Below are 19,246 nucleotides of genomic sequence, written 5' to 3' on the forward strand. Positions count from 1 at the left end.
ATTAAAATGTTAAAACAAGCAAACATAACCCTAACCTTTCCTGCTTTTTTTTTTGTATATTACAGTAGTGGTGCATTTTGTTCCCCTCCCAATATAAATCAATGGCCTGTGCCTCAGGTGTGCATTGCATTGGCCAGCAAGCAGTTAAGTTTCATATTGATTTTAAATTACTGCTTCTGTCTTTTGAGGCAATTCATGTTCTTGAACTTGCTTATTTGAGTGACCTTTTCACCATATAACCCTGGCAGTAGTTAATCTCTTGGTAGTCCACAGGGGACAGTTTTTCAGAACTTTTAATTTGGATCAAAGTGATCTGGATTTTGTAATCCTATATTTTGTGATTGAGATTACTTTTATCTGGATAATTTTGATCTGGTTTTTCAGAAAATGTCCCTGCTGGGTTACAGTTACCCAGATAACAAATAATCACAATTACAAAATCCAGTTGTTTTTTTTCTTTGTAAGTAGGCTAGTTATTTATTTTTTGAGGCGTTATTTATGATATAACCTAATTTAACAAAATAAATAAGATATTGGTAATAATGATTAATACAGAACTTTATTTTGTTATTTTTTAAAAAAATTTTAACACAATATAAATCACTTTTAATATTAGTGCACATATAACGCATGCAAATAATGGATATTTTACTTATGCCTGCTTTTCAGAAATTAAATCACTAAATCTAAATTGAATAAAAAAATAAAACTTTTGAAAAAAAGGATGTCTTCATCGTCTTCCTCATCGGTTTGAGTCCAGTATCTCTCAGACGAGCTTTAAGAAAGCGTATGCGCATGCGTTTTTATTAAAATACCACTAGGTACATATTTTCCTTTTTGCTTGCATGGATACAAAACTTAAATAAATATGTCAATATTATATTCTAACATTCTATTTGGACATATAGCGTGTGTTTGCTATGACAATTCAAACAAAATATCGATGTTCTATGGTCATTTAAAAGGTAAATCCACCTTCGCAGTAGGATCACAATAATCCTGGTATTTCGGATCAAAGTAATCCTGATCTCTTTAAATTCTGAAAAACCCAATTGCAACATTTAATCGTGATTGCTAAAATGAAATCCGGATCACAGTAATCCCGATCAAATTTCGATGTTTTGAGAAACCCAATTTCGCAATATAATCCAGATCAAACGTGACAATCCGATTAGCAAAATTTTGAAAAACCGGCCCCAGGTGTAGGTAAGGAGCTACAGTGTCAGGCTACTGCAGTATGCTCCATAGTTTTAGAATGCTGATGCATGTAATATTTTTAAGGTTACCCTGCAGACTTATTTTTTTTATAAGGATTTATGGGATTTGTAAAGTTCGAGGATCCTTATACCGAACACAGAGGATGTAATTTACGTGTAACTGGTTTGGGAGTTACTTAGTGGATGTATAGCAACTGGAGCAAAAGCCAATGTTAAGGTTCAGTACCCTACAGTATTGTTGAGTTATGAGATTTATTTTAAAGTTTACCCTTATGTGAATAACCCTTGTTTTCAATCCCGATTGTTTATGTTGCTAAATAACTTCAGCACATGTGAAGCCTTCGTTCCACTTTGAAATACAGGCATGTTCTTGTAAATGTCATCTGCACATTCAGCTGCAGTTAAAAGGAAATAACTACAAATATAATACTTTCAAAATAAGCCTACCCAAGGGACAACATTTATGAAATATATAAAAGCTATTATTTAAAACTATGTTTATACAGTTTGAATAATACAAGTACTCACTTAACAAGTCATGTTTATCCTCTTGCAACTGTTCTGTTTCCTTCATGTTTTTCTGCCTCTTTGTTCACCGTGTAGATGTCCTCCTTCATTTTTGCATTACACTGCAGAATCATTCAAATATGTGGTGATAAAAAACAAAACAAAAAAGACTATACCTTGATGCCACCTAGTGGCATGAAAGCCAACCTACAAAGTACCTCACTTACAAAAACTCTTATACCAACTAAATAACAAGCATCAGTACTTAAAAAAAAAAAAAAGTAAATAATCAATGAACAAATGAATCATTCTCACTTACCAGGTGTAACTTGCTGTTTTCCACGTTGATCTGTTCAAGCATTGAACCTGACTTGTAAATACATTCCTCAGTTTTGTTTATGGCTGCTGCCTGATTTTTCAGCTGTTGAAACTGCTTTTCATTCATTGCATAAGCTCATCTTTAAGTGCTTCCTACAATGCAAGCAATGTTAGCTTTTAGAAATAATATTTATACATTACAGAAATTTAATTTTTTACAAAACTGGATTGTTTAGTTGTTTGTGTCTTTTATAAAAGGGTTGTGGGTTTGTTAATCCCAGCGCAATATCTTTTTTTAAAAATGGTTGTAACTTTCTTATTATGATATACTGTATTTAGATCCCAAACTATTTTTTATTAATTTGTAAGCAGTATATGTTATTAAATTTATATTAATTCAACAAATTAATGTAACCAAATATAAAGAGTAATTTAACCAGTGACTTCTGCTGTCGTTTGCCAATGTGGTCCATTTTACAATATCTACCTACAGCAAGAAACATAACTCGGAGGGAACTATAACATTTCCCCAAACTGAAGAAATGTCTGAAAGCTCATTTGTGCTCATCACACAAAACTATAAAACAAATTCTTGAAAATACTAAGAATGAAAGTTGTGCAAATACAAAAAGATTACCTTTAGCTTCAAAATGTATTTTGTATCTGCCTTTAACTGATCAATGGATAATTATAAATTCTTATTCCTACTTTTTAACTCTGGAAAATAAGGAAAAAAATATGTATGAGAGCTATGTTACTTTGAAATGTCAGTACCTAATAATGTATATATTATATACTAAAATAGTATATAACTCGTCAAATTCTTTGATTTCCATTTTGAGCTTGGCAACGTTTTCAAGTTTTTCTTCAAGAGCATGTTCTGGTGCTTCTAGCCTTAAAAATAAATGTATACAATGGTGAACGACTTTTAAAGATTACTATGTATTTCTTTATTGTAAAACAGATTAGAGTCTCATAGTTTTGTATCATCCATATGGAATGCCAACACAACTTGGCAACACAAATCTTCTCTTGCTCTCACTGCTTGAAAGTTCTCAGTCTGACTCAAGATCATCTGCTGATGTACAAGATTAATCTCCTCAACTTGTCTCATTTTCTCATCAACCTACAATTAGTAATACATTCAACAAAATGTTACCAATAGATCGAGGGCAGTGTATGCTTTTTGATTAAAATATAATATATATATATATATATATATATATATATATATATATATATATATATATATATATATATATCCACACATTTTTATATAGCTTGAAGTATTCCCATGTCTTCCTGCAAAATAATTAAATGCCATCAAAGATGTCATTTTTGTCACAGTTCATAATATTTTACTTTTGCCTGTCATGCAATACTACTGTTTCATTGTGAAATCAGCTTAGAAAACATGATTTATTTCTTGCAATTTCTAAATGCTAAAATACAACCTATTAACTAGGCCTACAAGAAAAAAGATCACCCGTGTACACTTCCTGGAATTATCTGCAGCCCACAAAATGGGGTGTGGATACTAAAATCATGCTTTCATTTTTACACTCCATAGCTTCAAACTAAGTAGGTTTTGGAGGTCATTGTCACACAGGTAGATTACAGCACATAAAGGATTGTGGGAAACCTTTGACTTTTGAGCTCCAGGTCAAGGTCATAGTATACCAAGCCGATTATCTCTTTTTAACTTTCACGGCAGTATAACCAATGATTTTGACATTTATTTTTAGAATTAGGCAGCTAGGTAAAAACTTGGTTCCTATTACATTTTACGTAAATCTGTCAATTGCATATAGGTCAAAATAGCCTCTGTTTTCACCTTTGTCAGAGTGCTATTGACCAAGAACCACAACCACTGATCCAACAATGACAGGAGTTCATTGTGCAAACAATTAGTCGTTTTATTTGGTAAATGTTGAGGGGGTTTATATGGCACATTTACCACAACATAATCACTTTTGGAATATGTCTAATTACTGTAAATTTGTGAGGCAACTTTACAAAAATGAAACTAAGAAAAAAAAGATCCTCTTGAAGAGCTTTTGTGTTAAATTAATTAACCTTTTTCAGATCTAACTTTTCTGTACAGAATCTAACTTTCAATACTACTTCTGGCTGTCAACAAAACAAGCAAGAAAATACCATGTTCTTTCCAGCAGTATAATAAATATGTTACATTGACAGAAGCAGTGTTCTATAAAGTAAAATATCCAGTATGCCTTATGTTATGTAATACTATAATATACATTATACATTTCATTTAACGGTCTGTCTGTCAGACTCAACATTGTGAACATGACAACTGCTTTGATTTTGTACCAGTCTTGACCAAGCTTTGATTTTATTATTCAGTCATAGCCTACTATGTACGTTTCTGATTTATTTGAATACAGTCTTTCACTCCCTGTCCTTGTATTACACAATTAAGCCTGCACTGGTTTTCAAGGTAATGGCTGCAGATACTGGAATACATGATTCTAGTTGATGATTTTGGATGATCCCTTATATCAACAGAAATATTATGTACATTAAAGTACTTCCTCAATTTACATTTAGTTATTTTATATACCTTATTTATTTTGTTCATTCAAGTGTTTAAACTGAATTATTCAGGAAGTATTTTTTAAAATGTGAAAGGCAGGAAATAATGGAGCTGCTCCAGAACCTCAGCTCCTGCTCCAGCAGCCCCGGCTCCGGATCTCAGCTCAGAAAACTGTCAAGCGCCACTTCGGATCCAGGCCCTGGAGACAGAGCATGGTCAACCCTACTTGATAGGTTATAGGTAACAAAATAATTGCATTGGTTAAAAAGTTGACCTCTTATTAAAATAATTATTTCACCTTTCTTCTCTTTATTTCATTGATTGCTTTCATTTGTACACAAGGACTGCTTATCAACCCCCACCTGCTTCTCTTCTGTTTGAAGTATAACACATCTGAGGAGTTTCCAGTAACCTTGTTCTTTTTAAGGTCAGCTCACCACAATTTGTCTTTGATGGAGCATTTTGAAAGATCACTTTGACTTGCCCAAAGTCTACAGCTTGCCTTGGATAAAGGAGCCTGACAAATAAATAAATAAATAAATTAAATAATAATAATAATAATAAAGCTCCTGACAACAAATCACGTGTGCTTCTTGACGCCTAAGGTATATGGTTTGCACTTGTGTATTTTAATTCAAATTGTGGAATAAGAAAAATATTTTTTTGTAAAAATTGTTGCAAATGTAAAGATGTTTAAACTTAGAATTTGCTTCAAGAGTATAAAGTATGGTCTCTTATGAAAAATTAAACATGGCTGTGGGACACTACAGGTTCAATTTATCTGGTTATTAAATGAGTTCTTGAGATTATACTATATTTATGGATTACTCAAAAACGAAATGGGATATAGTTTGTTCTCATGATCCCACTTTACCAGTTCGGTGATCGCGTCTGCAATTTCAAGAAGGTGCTGGCCCGCCACCTCGCTGAAACCGAGCCCTTCATTTTTAAGCTGTTTCTCTGAAAATAGAAAATATTTCTCTGGAATTTACTGTTTATGTTTTCAACATTTTTTAAACAGAACCTCAGGCAGTGCTCCATGTATTCACACGTGTTAGTTCTTTCCTGAAAATTATGATCACAAGTCTTGCATCACCCTGTAGAATGAACTGGTTTTGCTTCATAAAGTCGAATGAAACCTGCTGAATAGTGTACGTTAACATCATATTGACAAATTACATACCTATTTTTTGTTTTCCATATACTTAACGATAAACTGACAACAATTGAAAAGTGTGACATTTCGAAATTTAACATTAAATATTGTACTACGAGTATGACTTCTGCGATATCATTTTGCAGTCTCTTTGATTACACGATGTTAATAAGATATCTACATTATGTTCATATTTATTTATGTATTTATTTATTTATTTTCTCAATCCTAAAATTCCAGCTGATTCAAAACTTTTGGCCATAGCTGTACACCATACCTATATAGTCTCACTCAGTATACGCATTATTTTATACAAGAACAACAACAAACTTAAGTTAAGAACTTACTAGAAATATTTTTTTCAAACGTTGCCTTAACTCACCAATTTCGTGTAAGTGTTGCAAAGCAACCAAAACGGCTGGGAACCAAACCAGAACTCATTTTAGGGATTAAAACGTTATGACACAAAAGAAGTATACTTATTTTTTTAAACAAATACATGTTCCATACGGTCTTTCTTTCAATGTTTCAACATAACACACGTGGTTGTTATGGCAACAAGGCACAGCAGGCAGCCAATGCAACGACCTAAATTAACTTCTAGCAGCACTGCTTCACTGAGAAATGACTGTTCCTGCTGAGTGGTTATATATATATATATATATATATATATATATATATATATATATATATATATATATATATATATATATATTAGCTCAAAGAGCCAGCTGCCCAACGTTTCGATATGTTGTACATATCTTTCTCAAGGGAGCCTGAAATCGATATGTTGTACATATCTTTATAGAAGGGAGTTCCTCTTTATGGTAAAATGTAATATTATATATAATATCTATATTATATATATATAATATAATATATATATATATTAATATATATATATATATTGAGAGATATATTCTATATACGCACAATGCATTGCGCGCACTGAGACAGAGGGCTCCATTGCAATCAGCTCGAGTATCTTGTTAAATAGATTATCTTTTGAAACGCCCTTCTAAATATTATTGGCTGAAGCAGGTTTACGTGTGGCTGGATTTTCATATTGATTTAAATATTAGTGTGTGCTCCCATTGGCTAGAAAGGTTGCAGTGTTTTCGGCACAGTGCGAGATTGACAGTTGAAGTTTGTCTGGTTGTTGGGAAGTTTGTCAGGTTGATTGGAAATTTGCATGTCCCTATTCACAAATTGACAAAAAAATTGACAAATTCTCGAATTAACGAACGAATTGACAAACAAATTGACAAAGTAATGGCCGGATAGTTTTGGCACAAATGGCGCTCCGTAGAGTACAGTATATATTAACTATATATGGGCATCGTCTAATTGTGGTATGTGATTATTTAATAATGTTGTTGGCTTGTATATGTTAATAAATAACAGTCCGCTGCCCTGAGATTGGTGAGATTCTATAGTTCAATGTATTTAAACTGAATAAACATGTTAAGTTTCAGAAATAAACGGAGACGTGATTAGTTGTGGACTGATAGAGCTACCATTTCACCCATCAACGACTATGGAAGAATTAAACTAGATCTCTATGATGAATAATATTTACACCCAGTCATCAATTCTAATGCCTTTTTTTTTAAAAAAATATATATATTTATGATTGTTTTATTAGATGTCATATATATTTTTCAGTTTTATTTTCTCCCCCTTGGCTGCTTGTAAAGCTGCAATGAAATATAATGCTTTATCATAAACTGTTTTGCAGAGAATTATGGTTTACAATGTCTGGCATCCAGATCAAAAATAAAAATGTATTTAAAATGCTATTTGTGCCTTCAATTCCAAGAGAAGCATATGCTTTAAAAAGATCGATAGGACAAGGCTCAATAAAAATGAGCAGTATGCATTTCGCCATATGGGTTTGATGGTTCCAGCATAGTTCCACATGAACCAGTCTCTCAAAACCTAATTACAATTTAGCACAACCACATTCACTCAACATTACAGCACTATGCTGAATTGCACTGGTAGTGTTTTAAGTGACCTAAGAGTACCATACTTTATTAAAGGTCCTAATATTACAATGATAATAAAAATTACCCTATACATGTTGCATTACAGAAAAAAAACAAAACAACAACAAAAAAAAAAACACTTTTCAAACTCATTAAAAAGGCATTTGATAGTTAATCACACTTCTTATTACTGCTATTATGCACAGTTAATACATAATACCACATAATTTCCATATTATACTAAACCCTTGCGTAATTCAGGCTAGTATTACAACCCCTTTTGTGGAGTTTGTCAAATAATAATACAAAACAAACAACCAAAACACCAGTCTGCTGATAAGATCTCAAGGTTATGCCCTTCTTATAGTGTGAGTGGTTTGATGTTTAGCATTTTTCAAATGATTACCCAGCCAGTGAAACTCCACAGAAGGTAAAAATCTCATCACAGAGTCAGTCAGCTGCAACAGATGTTTTACAGCTTGCTTACATGCCTGAGCCAGAGGTTTACTCCATGGACAGGACTTGAGTTTCTGTCCCAGAGTGCTTCATGCAGGAACCCCTGTCATAATAGCAAACTATCCATAGCTAATTATCCCTCACTTAAAACAGAAACGTGATCTTTCATATATGAAAAAAATTCAGCGCATGATTGAACTCGGAGGAAAAACCTGTTCTCCCTTATCAGCTAGGTCTGCTGTGTTTGCATCAGTTAGGTCTGCATCAGCTTGCCATTGCTGTTGCTGTCTGGCTTGTTGTCTTGTTGAACTAAAACTTTTGTCTCCAAGGTTTACATCTCCTGTTTAAACACATAGTACAAAAAATAGTATTTAATGAATCTTCATGACATCATTTTGTTTTCTTTCTGGTAAAATTGGTATAGCATGGCTGTCCTATCACCTATTGGGTTACTAATTTGAGTAACTGTACATTTGTGTGAAAATAATGCTGGCAACACAATTCAGCACTTTTAAAGTCCACAACTTTGAGCAATGTCCACCAGATGGCAGCAAAGAGACAATAATCTATTGTTCTGCATCTATAAAACTCACTAATCATTTTTTCTATACCAAGGGTTTGTAAGTCAACTGAATAGAAAAATCCCAAGATATACAAAATAATTAAAGTTTCATACACGTGGCCAGCAATTTCTAAGCTGTGTTAGCAAGGCTCTATTAAATTTCCATACTGACTTTCGGATTCTGCAGAGAATACAGAAAAAAGCTGTTTGCCTTGCGTGCGTGAATGTGTGAGTTGAGTTTGCTGATGTTTTGTTTTAAATCAGCCTAAACTAGTACAGCCTATGTTGTGTACTGATAACACCATGCCTGAAGTACAGTACAAGATAAAAGTCTGAAATTCAAAGATAACACTATGTAACACAATTTTTGTTCCTGGGTAGTATGTGTTATTTCCTAATTGCTAATGTAAATACAGTATAATTGTAAATCTCAAAAAACTACTCACTTCTAAATCTTTTGTAGTCATCTTTGTATTACTTTAGTATAAATACATGTTAATTTGGATTCATATGTTGTTTTTTTCTGACTTTATGTGAACGAAGACACACACATTTGCCCATTTTCCCATTGGAAATAGTGATATTTTGAAATATCACTGTCCTGGTCACAAAAGCAAAGTTTGTGGGGAATAATAGCCATGTTCTATACTGTTGAGGCATAAGCAATTAGGAAATAACACTTACTACCCAGGAACAAAAAAAAAAAAAAATTGTTACACAGTGTAATCAGACAGGAGCTACAAGGCATTGCAAAGATTCTTCAGCATCAGTTCAACACATATGGGCTAAAATTAATTCCCAACATTTATTGGTTGCTCATTAAAATTAGATACATATTTTCCAAAATTTGATATCATTCTAAAAGCCAAAACATTACACTCATGCTTCTACTGCAGCTGTTGAATGCAATGTCCTGTACAGACAAAACCGTCATCACTGAAAGAATTCTGTTCCGCTTAAAAAATGTAACACAGCTTGGTGACACAGAGTCTGTGTTTAACACCTGATCCTGTTTGGAGTGATGCATTCTGGGCCTGCTGTCAAACAGTGCCCTATAGATGGCAGTATTGACCCACCCATGGCTAATTCACATAGCCCATAAACTAAAGCTGAAAAGTAATTTCACCAAGTTTTTCGCTCAGTGTTTTGATATTGATTTTTGTACTCCCTGGATATGTTGTATATGCTTCCTGAACAAGTTTAGAGGTTTTTTTTTTGTTTAACTGCTCTTTTGATCCAGAAGGTTGCTTGTTAATTCACAGCATTTCCCTGCAGCAACATAAGGCTATAAGTTCAGAACCTTGAATAGACACCAAGCCTTTCGTCTGAACTATGGGTTTGACAGGTAATTGGTTCCTGATAATTTCCATTTTTATATAATGGCTTGGGTGTTCAACCGTGGATTTCAGCCAGCTGTTCACACAGATTTGTCCAGGTGGTCCCTTACAGGCAATTACCTTGTAACGTATGCTTGCTGGCAGTAAGAAAGTCTCTGTTTGAGACGTCTCTATTTCTTGCAGCACGGTAAATGGGAGGCGAAGAAATGAAGACCATCAAATATATGATGAAAATTGGAACTGCATTTAATCTACCATCTAGACCAAAGCAAAATTTGTGGAAGGTGCAGCTTTACAGAGATTGAAGGTCAGATACACAATAAGTCTAATTTATCATACAGTATATATCTCCCTTGAAGTTTTATTTATATTTATTTATATATATATATATATATATACCGTTCCAGCACAACTTATGGCAAGAGCAAATGATTTACAGCTTGACTAGGGGTGGGAATTGTATTGCTCATTTTTTCTTACTCAGATGCTTTACTTACTAAATATCTTGGTATCCCCGAGTAGATAATCATCTCCTATTCTGAATATTTTAATGAGCAAGACATCTCACAAGTAGTATGGTAGTAGTATGGTAGTAGTATTATCCCTTTTCTAGGAAAGCAGTACAACTGGGGATGGGAAGTGTGTTGCCAGATAACTTCACTCAGACGACTTGCTCACTAAATATCTTGGTATCCCTGAACAGATCATTATCTCCTCTATAAAAATATGCTAGAGGTTTTAACGAGCAGTGATATCGTAAATACAATTAATTTACTAACAATGCTGAATCACTGGGTGGAGCATTTGTTATTTATTTTGCCCCTAAAAATATTTCTCAGCGGTGACTACCAAAACTGTTACAATATTTAATGTAGTGTTGTCCTTGGCAGTCCTTAGCATTTGAGAGTAAAAATGTAATACTCAGTCATTCTGCATTTGTAATGGAATATTTGGGGTACCACAGCAATTGTGGGAGAATAAAAATATATATATTTTTTAAAACAGGGAGACAATTCTCTTTTCAAGGAATACCAAGATATTTAGTGAGAAAGTAATGAAGCCTTTCAGCAACAAATTCTCCATCCCTAATTGTACTGCTTTCCTAGAAAAAATTACCATGCTACTTGAGATGTTTTGTTCATTAAAATATTTAGCAATATATAGGAGTTTATATATCTTGCAGTGAGGCTATTGTAATCAAGGTCTGGAAAGTCAAGTATTCTGCTTGAATTGAAATGTACAGTTTGAAAAGGGTTAACACTATGACATTGTGCCTTGAGTCACTTTGCTTTCGGCATGAAGAAAGAACATTATGAATAAATGTGTTTAGAATACAATGTCCATTACAGCACCTTTGGAGAGCTAGGTGTTTCAGTAAGGTTCTCAGATAATTGCAAGAAATACATAACAGACATATTTCCCCCCTGTGGTTTACACCACTGCTAAGACTAGGACTCCAGGGTTGAAAAGAAAATCTTTAGTCATGAGGCATACCAGCATCATTGCTCCATAAAAAATTTTTAAAAAAAAATCAACCTTGACCCCCATATCAGGAAATTACATGACAGTTCAAGGCTTATTGGAATAAGGCTATCACTCATTAAAACTGGCATCTTTATCAAAGAGACAGCAATTGACATATGTGCTTTATATCCATATCCAACATGTATGACATTTAATCAATACTTTATTAGAATAATGTATAAACAGTCTATCCATCCATCAGAATGCATTGATCTACATCTCTTATTTTACTCTAAAGTGTTTATAAAAGCTAACTTTGGTTTAACTTATGCTTATATATCGTTGTTGTGTCTTTAATTTCTGATGAATTTTGTGATTGTACAATATGCTGGATTGAAGATTGGATTCTGAGTCTTTTTTCTTTCTTTTTTTTTTACTGTAACTTTATGTAATTGTTGTTGTAATTTCACTGAAACCCCATATGTAGACTCTGTTAAGGTCTATATATTTCTCCATGAAAAGGGCTACTGAGGTCTATACTTAATTAGCTAAGTACCTTTGGGGAAACAAAAGCAGAAGGTACCAATAAAAATGTTAATTTCATACAATACAAAACAATAAACTAAAGTATTAAAAAAAAAAAAAAAACTGTTGATGGAAGATCTGCTTAAAACCACTCATTGGGCAACAATAGAGTAGTCTTTGAAACAACATTGTGTTCTAGGTTCATGCAGCCTGATAACAACGAATGACAACCGAGTTCAAAAATGCACAGAATCTCAAATACAATAACAGATTACAGCACGATCCTTGTAAACAAAGGACACCATTCTCCCGACTGCTATGTTAAAATCACAATGTAACTACAAATAAACCTTGTAGGTTACAGAAAAAAAAGCCTATACTATAAAAGAGCTAGTAGGTAAACAGAATGAAACCCACAGTCATAAATCACATGGAGCTGACCCAATTCTTGGTAGCTTTAACTAAACTACTTTTGGTCCTCTGATTGTAACAGGAGAGGTACTATTTACTATATTAAGATTATTTTGTGGACCTTCTCCTTACTGAAACACATGCTAAATTCTCTCTTAAGGGACTCTAGATTCCCCCAGCTCAATGGCAACTAAACTATTGAGAGACTTTTGCTGTTGTGGGGATGAGATCTGGTTAGTAGGAGCAGATGGCAAGAAACTGTTTCTCTTGAATGAAGACTTTACAGCCCCAATGACTTGATGACTGCTATATTGTAGACTGGTGTATTGCCTTAATAGCCACATGATACTGTATATAATACTTTCATTATTATTTGAACTTCCAAAATAGAGGACAATATAAAGGCTAGACTGTACATAATGTTTTTTAGCAGCACCATCCATACCATTGAAGTGGGTTGGTATTGCAGATTTAAATTAGTCCTGTTTTCATGGAAGGATTCTAAATGAAAGAAGGAAAGATTAAACAACTATGACATTTCTAGGTAACCTTGCAAACACTAGAAGCAAATTCTGAGAATTGATCTGTCTTTCTTCTTTTAATGTTTCCAGCAAGAAATACCAGAAAATCCCTTTTTTTCTCAAAAGCCCCAAGGATTGTTAGTTATTTTCTTGTTATGAATTATGTATTTTATTATAAAGTATTATGTTTCTGAACCACTTCCATCATATGCCATATATGATTGTAAAGTCTATGAGTTTGGTTTCTTAAAGACGTAGGGTCCTATTCACATTTTTGTTTTATTAAGGATTGTTTTTTTAAAACAATTTCACTATAAACGTTTACCATAGTATAATCACAGCAAAGTGTGATAAAGCATAGTTAAAACATGGTAAAGCATAGGTAATCCTTGTGTGGTAATACATGTTTAAAAGCATGGTAAGCAGTGGTAACACATAGAATAACCATGTGAAAAGCATGGAAAACTGCAAAGAAAAAAAAAGCAAAATTACTATGGTAAAGTTAAGGGTTTAGTTAATTAATTCATTAATTCAATCATGTTTGCTTTTTACAATATCTTGTTTTATAAAACTTATATTCTCATTTTTTTTAAAAAGGACTGTTAAACCTAAGAGAATATTTGAAAACACTGTTCCAAAAACAGTCCTTTACAAAATGACATTATGACCTCCTGCTACTGAAGGAACATGCTGTCACTTTTACACAGTGGCAGAGTAGCATGAGGAACGAAGGAAGATGTTCTGTGTGCGGCTAAAACAAACTCAAACAAACTGAAAGCAACAAAGTCTGATTTCTGATTCAGAGAATATCGAAAAAAAATCTTATAATAGGTTTAGAATACAATTGTTTTAAAGCACGTAATTAAAAAAAAAATAAATAAAAAACTCATCACTATAGAAAACTTTAACCAAATACAGGATCTTTGTCATTTCCATACAAAAATGTCTGAAACATAACCCTTTGTTTGTGTAATATATTATTAAACCTCTTAGCATGAGTAGATGCCTAAACAATGTATTGCAGAACAAACCCCCTGTTGAACATCTGTCCCAAGCAGATTCATTAGCCAACCATGCAGATAAATGGCTGAGAGTAAACAGACTGCTGTAAACAGAATTTAATTCAGTATGAAAGGCACTGCATTTGTGCCTCAGGGAATCATTTTTCAAAATTTCAAACATTTTAAATATTGTTACCCTTCTGCAAGTTTACCACAGTAAAAGCATAGCATTGTAAAACAGTGAGGTATGGTAAATCATACAAAGAAACATGGCAAACCAGGGTAAACTATGGTAAATGGAAAGCATGTTAAAACTGAAAAAATACCACACAAAAATACTGTGTTAAACTTTAAAACAGAAGTTATGATACACTAATATTAAAAAGAATTGCAGAAACATAAACAAAGCTAAAGCAGATTCCTTACATGGTCTTCCCAGACGACTATTACAAGATTACTTCTTTCATCAACCACAGCATACAGGTTGTTATTGACCAGTACCGGTATGACAAGTGGTATCTTCAAGTAATACAGATACCATTGACAATTAAAAGGAAGACACTAGCAACGGATATGATGAATTCATGTCAACACATTATGCTGGGAAATGTATTGGACAAACGTGGTGTTATTTAAACTTCCATTAGAGGCTACAAACATTGTACAAAAGGAGTATTTTTAAATGTAGCTTTTTTTACTTTCATTTCTTCACATTATTTTATTACAGAAAAGGTCACAAAGCAAAGTGAGATTTTTAAATTACTGGAACAGAGAAGTCCAATTAAATTGAACCCTGCTGAGAAATGGGGTAGCATTTGTTTTCTTTAACATTTTTGTAACTGGGGAAAAAAAAAGTATAAAAGTAAGACCAAGACTCAGCATTTAGTGCATAATTCAGTTTTGTAAAGCATGTAAAATGACAAGGCTGGGCAATGAAGATCAATTGAATATATCTTTCTTTATCGATTAAGAAAAGATTGAGGTTTGTTAAAGACATTAATACCGAAATGCTATTGTGCACTTTCAAGTATTTTTTTGGTATACACTGTAGGGTTTTTTAAGCTATGTTGTCTACATTTTTGTTTATAAAGTTATGTAACTATAAAAACAAGTTACATGAGCAAAACAGAAAACCAATGTAAATTGAAATAGAAAAGCAAAGTAGATTATATATATATATATATATATATATATATATATATATATATATATATATATATATATATATATATATATATATATATATATAAAGAAAAAACGGTTTCAAGGTCGTGAATTGGTTGGAGCTGCTGGTTGAAGTACACAGTTCTGTATTATGATGTTTTCCTTCATAAGGGCTTGCAGTATATCTTTGTTTGATGCATTATGCTTTTAGAGAAAAAAAATCACAAATCTATTGGCATAAGCAGAGATGCCCTATCTCAGTCATTAAGACTGACTCATTTGACTTCTTTTGGAGTCCCACTTGATGAATGATCCTTGTTTGCATACCTCATATGTGAAATCTCTCAATGCTGGAAGCCTTGTCCTTGGAGTTTCCATTAATGGGGAAGTTCTCCGTATGCTCTTTGTTTGAATGGAACATGAGGAGCAATGTGTATATTGTATACACAAGGCCATGAAAATGTTTTAAAGTACAGCCTTCAAGGAAAACTTTAAGGAATTTATTTATTTGTGAAAGTTATAGACATTAACCCTAAACTGCTTTATAAACACTTTACCTTTAGTGCATCCAAATTTGTGAGTATCGGAGGAATATAAACCAAACTAGAAATAAGTAGGTTTGAGAATCTGATCAAATGTGTATCTTACCCCTGCCCCCCAGAAGTATGATAACTCATCATGACAGTCACAACCAATTCATAATCATTTTTTCAATTAAAATAACATAATTACATTTGTAATTACTATAAATACAAATGTATAACCAGCAGGTGGCACAGTAACCTAGGGAATGCATACTGTCATCTCTTGATCTATAATCAGCTTGGAGCTTCTAGATCATGCATATCTAAAACATGAGTCTCTGCCACTTATCTTTTCCAATATTTCAGTTAAACTGCAGCAATGTTGACTGGACTGGATGTAATGCAAGTCATGACTTCATAAGTTTTTGTTAACGCTGTACCACCCAGCAAATTTTCATTATTTATGGTTACATTTTTACCAAGAGAGAATTAACCAAGGATAACATTTTATTTGTGGAGCCACCATACATGTAACGGCTATTAGAACGTACCAAATCATAAAAACTAGATGTGAAAAATTAAAGCTAAAAATCCATAAAAATGCTTAAAAATAAATAATTAAACCCTATCTAAAAAAAGTGTCAGTGAATACATCAGGAACCATCACACTAGTATAGCACCAGGTAAGAGTTATTTATTTCTGAAGCTACAGCTATTTCAGGGAAGGGAATTTTAATAACTTGAGTCAAATTGAGCTTAATTTTGGAAAATGTTTCCTCCCCTAATCCCTTCAGCATACACTGTCTATTCTAATTTGCTTAAATTCAGTTCAGGGAATCAGCTTTCCCTTTTCTAGTTTAATGCATTTAGTTTTGTTACAGAAAATGTGCCTCACAGTAAAATGCTTAATGTTAGAGGTCAGTTAGAGGTTTAGTCCTGGAGTCCAATCAGCTGTCAAAACCTTTCATACTTGCACGGCCTCATTAACTTCATAAAAAAGAGCAAACTTCTATTCTGCTGTTCCCAAAAGGGTTTACCTGTCTGGACACTGGCATTCCTCCATATGGTTTGACATTTAGAAGAAACAGATCCTGGGAAAAGTTTTAAATGAATTGATCAATGGCTCAGTTTTGTGTTTCACACACAGGAGTCAATCCTTTCCAGTGATCTCAGAAACTGTCCACCACTCTCGTTGCGAATACATAGCATTTCATTTTTTTCCTGTTCATTTATTTTGAATTTTAAATGTTCATTTTAAAGTCTGCTTCCCTGACATGCATTTGTGAAGGTCAAAATGTTCCCTGGTCATCCATTTCAAATTCATTTTAAATAGAAATTATTTTCATTGAAAATTGAGTTGGGTTTGGAAAGTACTTTTATGGAAATAATACACAGAACAGGTGGTGCCTGCTGGAAGTTGCTTTGGTGTCTAAGTGTGAGGCAGTCTTGCCTTCAGATTTAACCAATGCTGCAGCATGTTGTTGAGGAGTTTTTCTGTTGGTTTTGTCCTTTGTATTCATTCCAGGTCAAAACAGTTTTACCCTATGATGTAGTGGTGCTTCACATTTATTTTTGACAATGGATTTTGTGCTTCTATGGACTTCTATGGACAGCAGAGATTTAAATTTTTATCGTAGTTCAAAGGTATAGGCTCAAACCCAATTGACAGTTCCCTTTTAAAATATTGAAAGCTTCCTCTATACACAGCCCTTGTTCTACACATGACTATTCGAACAATGTAAGCAGTGCAGTGCAAGTGGTTACATCTGGGAAGTGTAAGCTACTGTTGAATTCCATGGTTTGCATTTACAGCCAAGTATTGAGGACCCTGGAAACTGAAACACAGAATAATAAAGCAGCTCAGTGAAGTTTGTACATTAATTCAACAACTTACTGATTGACTGGATTTAAAAATGAGGGAACCCCCCCCCCCCCAAGACTTATTATAAATCTTCAGAAATGTGAAAGGTTGCAAGGCTTCAGGCTGTCTTTGATGCATAACAGATGACACACAGCACTGTATACATAGTTGAAACATAAGACAGCGGATGCTTATTTTCCAAACATGAAGACTAACTCAAAATACTTGGTTTAAATACCGATAGTATAATAGGGTACCTGGCTGTACACGAGTAAGATTTGATTCGTGCTCAGTTGTGTTCAATTTGTGTTGATGGAACACTTTACAAAACCATTGTTATACTGATAGCCTAAATCAGTTCCCATACAACCTTCCACTGGACTACACTTCGGGAGAAATATAAAAAACGATAGTTATAACAGTAATGATAACATTGCATTTGAAGCTTTTCAGGTTTTTATTAATTGCAAACCATTAGACTTGAGCATCCAATTATGGTAAATATATATTAAAAAAAGAATGACTAAATTTGATTTGAATGACTTGCAGATCATTCACTAGACTAAAGAACACAATTAAATATATTGCTAATGGATTGTTATTTAATAATTACCCAATAAACACATTCCCCCAAATATGTTGAAAGTATAGTTAATTCATTGTTATGAAAATTAATTGAGGGATCAAAGTTGTTTTTTCGTGCTTAGTCTAATGATTCATCACCCTCTTCTAACATGTTCAGTTAACACTAATTAATACACCATGCTTTCTTCACCGATAACACATTATCTACCCAAGTTTTATTATTTCCTTGAAATAGTATTTTACTTGTAATACATGAAAGTACATGTGTAATAATGTATCACAACTCCATTAAAAAACAAGGAGCCAGGAATTAAACCTGAAGCTTTGGGAACAAAAGGTACTGAATTTACTGGTCTACTATCTTCTGTCTTGCTAAAAATATAGTCAATACCAGGTCTAGCAGGCTATATTTTACCAAGCCTCCAGGACAATCATTCCAGTGGGAATTGAATCACTAGTACAACATACAACAGCTGCTGTTTACTTAAACAGCAGCTATGGGTAGCACAATTAGGAAATTAAAAATCTATATTTTTTATTGTATACAATTCCAAATATGACCGCCCCCCCCACCCCCAGGATATTAATAAAAAAAAAAAAAAAATTATTTTAATATAATCAGACATATAATCACTGTTACATAATAGGAAAAGTGGAGTGAGAGAGTCTATTAGTAACATGGTAAATGCAAGGTCAGGTAAGCTAAAAGCAACTGTGCCTTGTCCTCTCCTCACACTCTTTTACTGTTCCACATCTTGCAGGAACCTTGTTAAAATTACCACTATTTTAAACACTATTTTATATTTATAAAGAAACACTGTGCTTGTTGCTATAGTGGACTGTCTTTGCATACACTGGACTGCAACCCCAGACAGTGATGTTTGAGCCATACCACTGCAATAAACAGGCGTCTGGAGCTTTATTTAACTATACCCCAGAGTATGGGAAATTTGAATGTTGAAAACCACTTACCAATAAGAAATTCAACAGCTTACCACATCTTTTTACCAGCTGAACATAAGCATCAGATGTTATCAAGCTACTGAACCACAGAGACAAAAGCCCAGCCTGGTAAATATCCACCTAGTCAGG

This window comes from Polyodon spathula, chromosome 17 (genome assembly GCF_017654505.1).
Source record: "Polyodon spathula isolate WHYD16114869_AA chromosome 17, ASM1765450v1, whole genome shotgun sequence".
Lineage (NCBI taxonomy): Eukaryota > Metazoa > Chordata > Actinopteri > Acipenseriformes > Polyodontidae > Polyodon > Polyodon spathula.